The sequence below is a fragment of the Hippopotamus amphibius genome, chromosome 3 (assembly GCF_030028045.1).
Source record: "Hippopotamus amphibius kiboko isolate mHipAmp2 chromosome 3, mHipAmp2.hap2, whole genome shotgun sequence".
Classification (NCBI taxonomy): Eukaryota; Metazoa; Chordata; class Mammalia; order Artiodactyla; family Hippopotamidae; genus Hippopotamus; species Hippopotamus amphibius.
This window is the reverse complement of record NC_080188.1, coordinates 48,940,275-48,952,910: the sequence shown is the minus strand read 5'-3', so window position 1 is coordinate 48,952,910 and position 12,636 is coordinate 48,940,275.

Sequence of the window (12,636 nt, the reverse complement as noted above, 5' to 3'; positions counted from 1 at the left end):
CATTATGTATTTTTTTTTTTTGCTTCTGGTTTCTTTCCTTCCATATTATAATTTATGAAATTTATCAGTGTTGCATATGGCAGGAGTTTGTCTCTGTTTCAAAGAATGCCATAATTTATTTAGCCATTCTAATAAATTTCTATTATTTTCATTTTTGGCTATTATGAAAAATGCTTTTATGAACACTGTTGTGCCTTTGGGTTGCTTATGTACTCATTTTTGTTGAGTATACAACTAGGAGTAAAATTGCTGTGTCATATGGTAGGCATGTGTTCAGCTCTAATAGATATTGCAAAACAGATGCTTTGCATCTGGATTGCTCAGGCTCTATTTCCTGTGCACATTTCACATATGTTTCATCTGTAATTTCCCACATTTCCTCTCTGGAGGCCCAAAAGCTTCAGGCATCTCACAGGCTGGGGCATGGGCCACTGCCTAATTAGCTCATACACCAAGTGACCACTGAAAGTAGCAGCATGAAATATTTCTGTGCTTTCAATTCTCTGTAGGGAAGGGGTAAGCTTGATTAGTTTCCACTGAAACTCAGGAAGTGGGGAGTGGTGGGCAAGAGAATTGCTGGTAGTTAAGAGGGCATCTGGAGACTGACATTTCTTTTCCTAGTTGGATATACTCTCTTCCAGTAGACTTGTCAACCTGTTCCTGCCCCAGAAGGGTAAAAATCAGGCAAGATGTCTGAGAGGACATAGTGTGTGGTAGTGTCAGGCCAGGTAGAAAATTTGTGTTTCCAGGTAGGTACAGAAAATGAATTTTGCCTATTCCCATACATCCAGAATTGGGACCATGGAGCAGAGTTGGAGTGGCAGGCTTGCTGCTGCAGGGGCGTGCACATCAGTGGAATACAGTATGAGGCCACCAGCTGAAGATATGGCTGAATCTCCCAAGGGACCCTAAAGCTAGGCAAGTTACTTGGGATAAATTCCTCATCAGTGAACTTGCTGGGCACTGGTTCTCCATACCATGTCTTTGGGCAGCAAGCTTGATCAATGGAGATGACTAGGAGAAAGGGAACGTCAGCATTGAGTGGTCTATCCCACAGCCAGATGTCTTTTTCTCTTATGCTTCTGGGGTTGGGCTCATAAGGAGGGAAACTTCAAGGAAGAAGGGTTGTGGTTTGAAAGAGCCAATCACATTCCACTTCTACTCACCTAAGCTGTAAGTCAGCTTGCAAGGTAGGAAAGGAGAACCTTTATCAAACAACTGATTGAAATTAATAAGTAGAACTGAGTCCTAATAACCAAAGTCATCCTGTTTTAACAACTGCAAAGGACAGCAAGTTATGGACAAGAACTGAGTTGATATTAGGGGTCCTGCTACCCAGTAAAAAGGAGGATTGACAGAGCAGAATTGAAAACATTTACTGGAAAAATAAAACAATTCTATGTTTATACCCAAGTTATTGAGACTGCTCATTCAAATGAGTTACATAGTCTGACATAAATTACTTGGTTAATGTCATCCTGCACCAAGAGGGAGGGCCTGTGTCTGTTTTGGCCCCCATTATATTCATGTACTCAGGAGAGGACCCGGGACATAGCAGATACTGGTTCAGTATTTGCTGAATGAGTAGCATGAATGATCTGTTTTTCTCATTACTACGTTTTGTGTTCTCACTAAAAAAATTTCGTACACCCCTAATGATAAACTCTTTCTGAAAGCAGATCTTCCATAAAAGCATAATACCATATTATTCAATTTGCAGCATCTTTTGAAAAATTTAGCTTTGTCTTCTAAAATCAAAGTGGTTAAAGTTATAGTGATTCTGCTTCTTAGTTGGAAAATAGTATTAGTCAATCTATAACTTTAATTTATAAACTAAATTGAAAAAAACTGAACAGAAAAGTGTGGTTAGCAAATTAAACAAATACTTTATTCTATATGTTTACAAGCTTTTTCTAAATTTGTTCACTTTGCAATGGAGAGCAGATTGGGTTATTAAGAGTTGCTACACAGAGTTGAACTTCATGATATTTTTATTGCATTGAGAACTATTTTTTCCAAGAAAATCGGATTATTAATGGTGTGAATAACAGTAGGTTTCAGCCAGCAGCAGAACGGGTAGTAAAATGGGCCAGGGTGAAGCTATTATCTGTTTAAGTTCTATGTGACCCAGGGATCCACTCACTTTTTAGGCGGGGAGGGGAATACTATTTGGGTCTTTTAATTACTAAGGCACTAACAGAAGCTTGTCCTACAGTGATCATATTTATAAGGTAATTCTATGACATGAACTCAAGGACATTATTATAGCAAAGTTCATAACAAGTCATTTATATTCACTTTATTTAACAATCTACACTGGAACAAACATGCAACATTTCTCTTCTTAAATTTTTAATAAACTTTTAATTTTGGAACAGTATAGGTATAGAGAGTACTCATATACCTGTGCTCAGTTTCCCTATTGTTAACATCTTGTATTAATATGGTATATTTGCTATAATGAGTGAATCAATATCGACACAGCATTATTAGCTTAAATCCATGATTGACTCAGATTTCCTTATTTTTTTACCTAATATCCTTTTTCTGTTCCAAGATGACATTCAGGACACCACATTACATGTAGTTGTCATTCCACTTAGGCTTCTCTTGGCTGTGACAGTTTCTCAAACTTTCCTTGTTTTTGATGACCTTGGCAATTCTGAGGAGTATTCCTCAGATATTTTGTAGAATGTTCCCCATTTGCGATTTTTTTTAATTTTTTTTTTTTGTCATGGCTAGACTGGAGTTATGTGTTTGGGGGAAGAAGGCCACAGAGATAAAGGGCCATTCTCATTACATCATATCAAGGGTACATACTATCAACATGGCTTATCGCTGTTGATGTGGATGGGACTACCTGCTTGGTGACAGTGTTTATCAGGTTTCTTTACTGTAAAGTTACTCCTTCTCCCCAGTTCCATACTGTACTCTTTTGAAGGAAGTCACCTACTTTTGAGAGCAGCTCAAATTCCTCTGAAATTCCAGTTCTATTTTAATTTTATTCTGTCATTACTTTCTGTACCGTGTTATACATAGGTACGCATGAAGGCACATGTGTAAATACACAAATTCTCTTTCTCAGGGACTATATATTGAAACTATAGATTTGAAAGGGAATTTTTAAAAATTCAGGTACATTCAAAGATCAAACTCAGAGATGAAATAATCTGCTTCCTCTTGTTTTGATAGACTTTAGGTAAAGTGATAGTAAACTATAGACCCAGCACTCTTTTTTACTAAGGAATAAGTGAACTGCAAGAGCTCAGCTAGGGCTTTTGTAAAGGTTAACAGCTGCTTTTTTATGGTAGCCCCAGGGATTTGACCTATTTGCCTCTATTTTCATTTGGAAGCTGAGTTCAGCTCCCAATGAGTCTCAGTGTGAGAGAAATATGTCAATAATTTCCTCCCATGATACATCCTCAAAGGAGGACACATACTCATCCTTTCTTCTTTCCTTTAATGGCTAACATATATGCAAAGCTAAAAAACAGTATTAACAATAAGAAATAACAGTGAAAAATCCCCCCAAAACACTAATAGTTGTTGGTCTTCACTGCAATGGAGGTAGTTTTGTCGTTTTGTAGCCACATTTCCAAAATTCCAGTTAGCAGACTGTCTTAGTCCGTTTTTAAGAATGCACTCTGGATTAAGTTCTGGATCAAGCTCCTTATTACTGAGCTCAGTATAACTAGATGCAATACTAATGCAAATGTACTGAGGGTCTCCTCAATTTTTTCTTTGGGAATGGGCCCTTCAATTCTCAGTCTCTAATCACTTGGGTAAGGAAAGAAATTTGCTTTGGACTTTCAGCCCTTAGCTTTGGGCTATTTGAGTTGATTCCAAGTCATTTTCTTCGTGCCTCTTGGAAGTCTTAGCAGAACTTGCTACTCTATGTGCTTCCTTCTTTCTTGAGATTTCGTTGATAAAAATGAACTAGTAGAGAGGAAATGGTTGATAATTGAGAAAGGGAATTCTATGTGGCACTCTATAGGACAAATGGATTCAGGATTCATAAATTTTGTGGGAGGTAGCCCTGAAGGAAAAAATGAGGTGACTTATTCTTCTGATACAGGAAGAACTGAGAAGAGTATAGCATAGCAGTATCCAATAGAAATAATATCCAAAATATTATCATTTCAAAAGGTAATCAATATAAAACTATTAATGAATTATTTTACATTGCTTTTTTCTTTCTAAGTCTTTGAAACTCAGTGTAAGTTGATCCTTGAACAACGTGGGTTTGAACTACGTGGGTCCACTTATACATGGATTTTTTTTCAATAGTAAATACCACAGTGCTGCACGATCATGGTTGGTTGAATCTGCAGATGCCAAACTGTGGATAGGCAGTAACCTTGCATACACAGAGGGCCAGCTATAAGTTATATCCAGATTTTTTACTGTGTGGAGGGTTGGTGCCCCTAACCTCAGGTTATTCAAGGATCAGCTGTATATAGCACATCTTAATTCATATGCTACATTTTGAAAGGTTAAAGTGAAACAGTCCAACTAAAACAAATACATGTGTTTAGTAGAAAATATTTTATACAGCTTAGTTTTCACATTTAAATGAATTAAAAGTAAATAAAAATTAAAAATTTAGTTCCTCAGTTATGCTAGACATTTTTCAAATACTCATTAGCCACAAGTAGCTAGTAGCCAGCATATTGGTATACATGCAGGGATAGATTAAGATACAGAACACTTTTAAATTGGAGAATTAGAGTTCATAAAGGTGGTCTCTACCATCAATGCAAAACAGAGATCAGAAGTCCTGGTTGAGGACCCAATTAAACTTAAAAGCTTTTATACACCAAAGAAAACCACTGACAAGACAAAAAGACAATCTCAGGAATGGGAGAAAATATTTGAAAATGGTATGACCAACAAGGGGTTAATATCCAAAATATATAAATACACATACACACACACACACACACACACATACACATATACACACACAATGGATTATTGGCCATAAAGAGGAATGAAATTTTGCCATTTGTAGCAACATGGATGGCCCTAGAGAATATTATCCTTAGTGAAATAAGTCAGAGAAAGAGAAATACTGTATGGATATTATTTATATATGGACTCTAAAAAATAATACAAATGAATGTATAAGTGAAACAGACTCACAGATAGAGAAAACAGACTAATGGTTACCAAAGGGGAGAGGAAAGAAGGGAGGGACAAATTAGTGGTATAGGATTAACAGATGTAACCAACTATGTAAAAAATAGATAAGCAATAAAGATATATTTTAAAGCACAGAGAATTATAGCCATTATCTTTTAATAACTTTTTTTATAAATTTATTTTATTGTTTTTTTTTTTGGCTGCCTTGGGTCTTCGTTGCTGCACACGGGCTCTCTCTAGTTGCAGTGAGCTGGGGCTAGTCTTTGTTATGGTCCACGGGCTTCTCATTGCAGTGGCTTCTCTTGTTGCAGAGCACGGGCTCTAGGCGCATGGGCTTCAGTAATTGTGGCACGTGGGCTCAGTATTTATGGCTCGCGGGCTCTACAGCGCAGGCTCAGTAGTTGTGGCGCATGGGCTTAGTTGCTCCGGGGCATGTGGGATCTTTGCAGACCAGGGCTCGAACCCATGTCCCCTGCATTGGCAGATGGATTCTTAACCATTGCACCACCAGGGAAGCCCTATACTTCAATTTTTAAAAAGTACTGGTTGAAAGAGAGAAATGCCTACTGGTTTATGGCAAGGCACGGATGTAAGTGGAGGGTTAACCATGTGCTAGAATTTACCACTGTGGTTGTGCCATTGCCCCTTGGCAGCTCTGGGCAGTCCAGGAGCAGGAAAAATACCACATATCTGGATTGTCTAAAAGTTGGGAATTCTTACGGTTTGGTAGGAGGCCAAGGGGGTAAGTGAATCTAGGAGGAAGGTATAGCAAAGTTGAAATTATGGACCAGCATGTGAGGAAGTGCTGAAATGAGACGGTTACCTAGTCAATCAGGTAAATGGGAAGGTGTGATGGGACAGGAGGGATAAGGAGAACACAGTGCAGGCTCAGTGTTGGGAAAACACTGAGAGTGCTGGACCAGAGAATATGGTTGGAGAGAGGGTTCTCATCATCTGATACAACAGGATGCTAAAATAGGCTCTTTTGTTTCAGTCAAAACAAAAGGTGTCAAGTACCCCCTTTCAGTATCTAAACTCCTCCAAGTGACTCTAGAACAGGGGTCAACAACCTAAGGCCCATGGACCAAATCTGGCTACTACTTGTTTTTGTAATGAAAGTTTTGTTGGAACACAGCCATGGTCATTCATTTATGTTTTGTCTGTGGCTGCTTTCATACTGCAGTGGCTGAGTTGAGGAGTTGCAGTAGAGACTGTAGAAACTGCAAAGCCTAAAATCTTTACTCTCCGCTTCTTGACACAAAGTTTGCTGACCCCTGATTTAGCTATGCACTACCCCATCTATGAAGGACTTGCAAAGAGGGTGGTTCTAATCCGACTCTCCCACCAGTAACCCGTTAATAGATTTTTAAGAGGATGCTAAGAATTCATAATTGCTCAGACACAGTAAGGAATTCTTTGGAGAATTAGTGTGCTATGTCTCCATGGGGCAAAACAGAGAGATGCTTTCCCCATTCTCATTCCCAAACTGAAGCCAAGAGATGGAGACTTCAAAAAAATCACTTGAGAGCTTAACAGATGGTTCTTAAAATTTGGATGACACAGGGACTGCTTCCTGAATCATTCCTGAAAAAATGTCTAGAAGAGGAAGCCTTGTTAAAGGGTGAATGGTGTTAGAGTAAGGAGAAAGGATCACAGTAGCAATGCTATGGACCTGATATAGTAGCTGTTCTCCCCCTCCTCTTCCTTATCCTTCTTCTTCACAGCTTTATTTTATCATAAAAGTCACCCTTTTAAAGTGTATAACTCAGTATATTTTAGTATATTTACAGGTCATGGAACCATCACCATTTTCTAATTGTGGAATATTTTCGCTTCCCCTAAAAGAGACCCTGTACCCATTAACAGTCACTCCTCATTCCTCCCACCCACCCCACCCTAGCCAATCTCTAATCTACTTTCTGCTTGTATAGATTTGCCTGTTTTGGGCATTTCATATAAATGGGATTACAGTCTAGCGGTCCCCAACCATTTTGGCACCAGGGACTGGTTTCGTTGAAGACAATTTTTTCCACCAGCAGGGTGGAGAAGGGGATGGTTTAGGCTATGATGCAAGTGATGGGGAGCTGCAGGTGAAGCTTTGCTCGCTCACCCGCCACTCACCTCCTGCTGTGTGGCCTGGTTCCTAATAGGCCTCTGTGGCCTAGAGGCTGGGGACCCCTGGATTATATTATATTGCCTTCTGGGGGGGGGGGTCTGGTTTCTTTTACTTATAATATTTTCAAGCTTCATCTATGTCATAGCATGAATCAGTGCTTCATTACTTTTTATGGCCGGATAATATTCCACTGTATGGATATACCATTTTTAATCCATTCATCGGTTGAGGGACATTTGGGTTATTTCTACTTTTTTGACATTATCAATAATGTTGCTAGGAATATTTGTGTTACAAGTTTTTGTTTGAATGCCTGTTTTCAGTTCTCTTGAGTATATACCTGGGAGTGAAATTGCTGAGTTATATATACTTCTATGTTCATCTTTTTGGGGAGCTTCCAGACTGTTCTGCTGTACCATTATACATTTCCACCTACAATGAGAATGTAATGTACGAGAGTTCCCACTTCTCTACATCTTTGCTAACACTTGTTATTTTCTACCTTTTTAAAATTATAGCCACTCTAGTGGCTTTATCCTTAGTATAAAGCAACATATGATTGTGGTTTTGATTTCCATTACACTAATGATATTGATGTTGAGCATCTTTTCATGTGTCTACTGGCCGTTTGTATATTTTCTTTAAAGAAATTTATTCAACTCCCTTTGTCCATTAAAAAAATTAGATAGTTTGTCTTGTTATTGTTGAGTTACGGGTAGCTGTTTTTGAGTTGTCTTAAAGAATCCCTTCCAGGCTTCCCTGGTGGCACAGTGGTTAAGAATCTGCCTGCCAATGCAGGGGACGCAGGTTCAGGCTCTGGTCCAGGAAGATCCCACATGCCTTGGAGCAACTAAATCCGCAAGCGAGAACTACTGAGCCCACACACCGCAACTACTGAAGCCCATGTGCCTAGAGCCCGTGCTCTGCTACAAGAAAAGCCCCCACAATAAGAAGCCCGTGCACTGCAATGAAGAGTAGCCCCTGCTCTCTGCAACTACAGAAAGCCCACATGCAGCAATGAAGACCCAATTCAGCCAATAAATAAAAAATAAATACATAAATAAATATTAAAAAAAAAAAAAAAAAGAATCCCTGACATACAGGCCTCCTGGGAAGAGTGGGAAGGTCAGACTAGCAGAGATCACCAGATGTTAGGAACAGAGCTATGTCAAGTGTGACAATCCAGGAGGAGACATCAGCCTTGCTAAAGGAATGTAGATGAGTCTCTTAAAAACCCATAAAACACTAAAAAGAAAAAGAGCCAGAATTGGGGCATGCAACACAGAGATTTCAATAGTATCAGTGTCAGAGTTCTCCTTTTCCTTAAATCTTACCCGTCCATCCCTTTCATTTTCCCAAAGGGTCAGAATGAGTGGCTAATTAACCGGTGATGGAGAGGAATAGGGAGAGTAACTTGACAGAGGGGAAAGAAAACGCTTGAATGGACTGAGAGAGTGAAGTTTTGATTTAGATTTAATTGAACTTTTTTACTAAGTCAAAGATGGAGCTATTTATTGATAGCTGGGAGGAGAGTAATCAGAGAAAAGGTGTGATCTGTCTGAAATTTCATTCAGGATGGCAAACACTGAAGAACCTCAATGGAGTAAAAGGCAGTTGTGTGAAAATAAACATTAAGCAGGTTTATAATGTCATCCCTACTGAGTCCAGCTTGTTTGATAGACTAATTACAAGATCTTTGGCCTAGTCAGTACCCAATATATACCTCTAAGGCATGACTATGTTTGTGTGTGTGGTAAGGAGGTGGAGTGGGTTAGAAAGTCAGAGAAGAGGAAGAGTCTGAAGCTGGGAGGCCAGGATGTTGGCTGGACAGTCGACTTTGATACTGTACTCCATCTTCGGTAGGAAATGCGGTAGGAATAAAACAGTGAGCTTGACGTCAATGAAGCTGAGGGATGGCCCTGGAGGCTGATGGATGACAGCCATAAGAATGTTGGGAGAATCCTGTATGAGCAGAGTAAGTGGGGTTATTGATAAAATGTTTGGTGCTATGGTCTGCAAGCTCCAGTAAGGAGCATGTCAGCCACATCTCTTGGCTTGCTTTTACATTGGGGTCAGAGAAAGTCTCTCACTAATTGAGAGACTTGAGAAGAAAGAGGAGGTATGTGGACAGTTAATGGAGTTTGGAAAAGAACAGTGAAAGAAGCCAGCAGGGGTCATTAATGGGAAGAAGCAAGGGTAATAGACAAGTTCAGGGGCAGGGATAAGGCTGAGGAGATAGCAAGGGCAGGATCTGGAGAGGTCCCTGAAGAGGGGCCAATGGGACTGTGGATGAAGGAAATGGGGGAGGGATCAGGCAGACAGGGGAACTGAGAACAATGGATCTGTTGACAGGACTACTTGGTCCTAAGTTTCCATTGTAAATTTGATGTATTGGTGTCATCAACCTGGTCTTATGAATAATGATCCTGTTAAGTTGAAACCCCAAACACCAATGCTAAGAAAAACTTGGGGTTTCTTTGACCAGTGGGTTTTTTTATTGTGAAATTCTTCAATTTGAAAAGGGGACTTTCCAGTGGAAATAATAGTCTGTAAATTGTTTACTTGGCAAAACACCATTAGACTAAGCTAAGGACCTTCATATAGAAGTTTACCTGCCAAGTGCTTTCAGAATGAGATGGTAGGGAAATTTTTCCTGACTTGCAAAGCAAAGAAAATGTTCTGAAAGATACTGAATTTTATATTTAAGGAAAACACAGCCATGAGAAAGGAAGAGCAAAAATGTTCAACAATTAATGAATAAACTGGGTGGGAATCAAGCAAAAATATGAGTTGGAATAGTTTGAAATTATTAGCCAAAGATTTATTCTTAATATTGAAACAAATAGAAAAAAACTTTTCAGGGCTGCTTTGCTTACATTTATTGCCCCCATTTTCCTTCCAGGGTGTATTTAGTGCTGAAAAGGAACAGAGAGAGAAAAAGGAGTTAGAAGTGATAATTAAAACACAAAAGTACCTAGATGATATGTTATCAAAGTACATAGGACGTTTATAATAGTTTGCTTCTACTACATTTTTAGGTTTAATTTTTTTCAATCAAAGTGTACTTATTGAATCTTGATCTTGCTTCTAGCACTGCACCAAGTGCTATGCATGATGCAGTAAAGGAATAGGCATGACTCTTACCTTTATGGGACTTACATGCTCTTAGGAAAATAGGACTAACCACATGAGGTGCCACAAAGAGAGAACAGTACAAGTGGCTTTGAAATAAATCACTTAATTGAATATAATCATGTATATTGACAGAAATGACAGCACTTTCATGGTTAAATCAATTGCTAGCTTGTAATACCATGAAGAATGCTTCTTGCAAGGTGCTATTTCATAACAGCTGCAAAAAAATTGCCCTTGACTACATCTGCTAAGTCCACTTTATAACTCAAGCAAAGGTAGGCAATCCATCAGAGTATTTCCTAGAGTTCAGTTCATGAAACAGTAGTATCTTAAGATGCCTTGAGAAAAATGATTCTATGGTCAAATTTGAGAAATAGGGCATCCCATGTCTCCTTCTTGGAAAATTATAGTAATATTTGCATATTAATGGCTCTGAGAAATCCTGCACGCAGAGAACTCATGTTAATACTGTATAACCCTATGCATCCCAAACTTATTTGACTATAGAACTCTCTTTATTTATAATTGCGGAACTCACTTTGCCAAGTGCTATGTTAAAGGATACACACGAGATACTCAGGATTTGATGACTGGGAAAAGCAAAGTAAAATGGATTTGCACCTGGACAAGTGGTTTATTTATCAATATTCTTAATAAAAGCCAAGGCTCTAGTGGCCTAGCCTCTGCATAGAGTCACAGGAAATGGAAACACAAATAAGACTCCAGGTGTCTTAAGGAATAATATAGACTTTACTGTGGGTGTTTATACAGCATACTACATAGAAGTCTTCGCAATGATTTCCTCTAATCATTCTTTCCATTTCCTAAATGTCTAAATTCATCCAGCCATTAAATATCTCTCTTGTTCTATTCATATACATATTTTTCCACCATCTTGCTGCACAAGCCTGTCTTTTTCCTTCTTCACTCCCACTCTTTTTCGACCCACCTTCCAGCTAGCAGTGACTGCCAGGACTTCAGCTCCCACCTCAGCTCCCACCTGCTCCCTACACTGTTCCACTGTGGGGCACACAAAGAACACAGAAGCTCCAGTTTTTTGTTTCTGTTTTTCTCCACAGGATGTAAGGAGAGCCCCTTGACATTCCTCTTCTCCCTTTTACTCTCAAAGATTTTCTTCTGAGGTTTCATAGTAGAGCACTTTTAGTGATGAGTTCCCCTACCAAAGATAACACTCCGAATTGCATTGAATATCCCTGAAGATATCTTTGTTTTTTTAAACTAGTGCTAACAGGTCTCTTTGTGAATGAACTTAGGCCTGCTAACCCGCGAATTCCCAAGGAATGTCTACAAAATGTTGCCAGATTCATATCTATAAAACAGCTTCTATTCTGCATTTAAACTTAGAAAGGATTTCCCCATTCCACTTCAACAAAGATGGCAAACTAACCAGAAGAGTTATCCCCTCAAATTTAGCCCCAGAGAAGCCAAAGAAGTAGAAAAGAGTCAATGAAGCTGAAAAATTAAGGTAAAACTATAAAGGTAGTTGAGTCCTGGTGTAGAAGATAATGGTACCCAAGAATGGAAGAGGATCTAGTGCCTTTGATGCAGAAAGGCCAGGGAAAAGCTTTATAACCCATGCCCTTTTTACTCTACCAACTTGGTCTTGGAAGGAAGAGCAAATCTAATGATAGGGTAATATCAGAATAGTATTCTAGTTTGATTGGAGTGAAAACAGGACAGCAAAGATGCCATATACCCTCAGCCTCTGGACATTTCTTCACCCTGACATCACCTTCTACATCCTGAGACAATGTGGAGTGAAAGATGCTTATTAGAGACTTAGCCTATTAAATCTGACTTCATATAACGTATATACAAATTAAATAATTGAAATAGAAAACAGTAATAGAGATGAATTCCAAAATGCATGTAATTTGAAAAATAAATGAATGAGCTGGGTGATCAAATCAAGAAATTCTTCTATAAAGCATTTTCCAACTCTTTATCAGGCAGAGATAAAGAGTTGGAAAATATGAAAGTAAATATTAAGAGGATCATAGCAGTAATGTAAATATCTGTTTTATTGTAGAACTAAAAGGATGGTAAAAAATATATACAAAGAAGAGAAAATATTTGAGGAGATAGTGACCAAAATTTCCCCAGATTTAAAGAAAGCGAAAGACCTCATATTGAAAGTGTTTGTTCCTCAAAGTCCCTAGGTACATTATATTGTGAATTTTTTTACTTTTTGGCAGCACCATGTGGCTTATGGGATCTTAGTT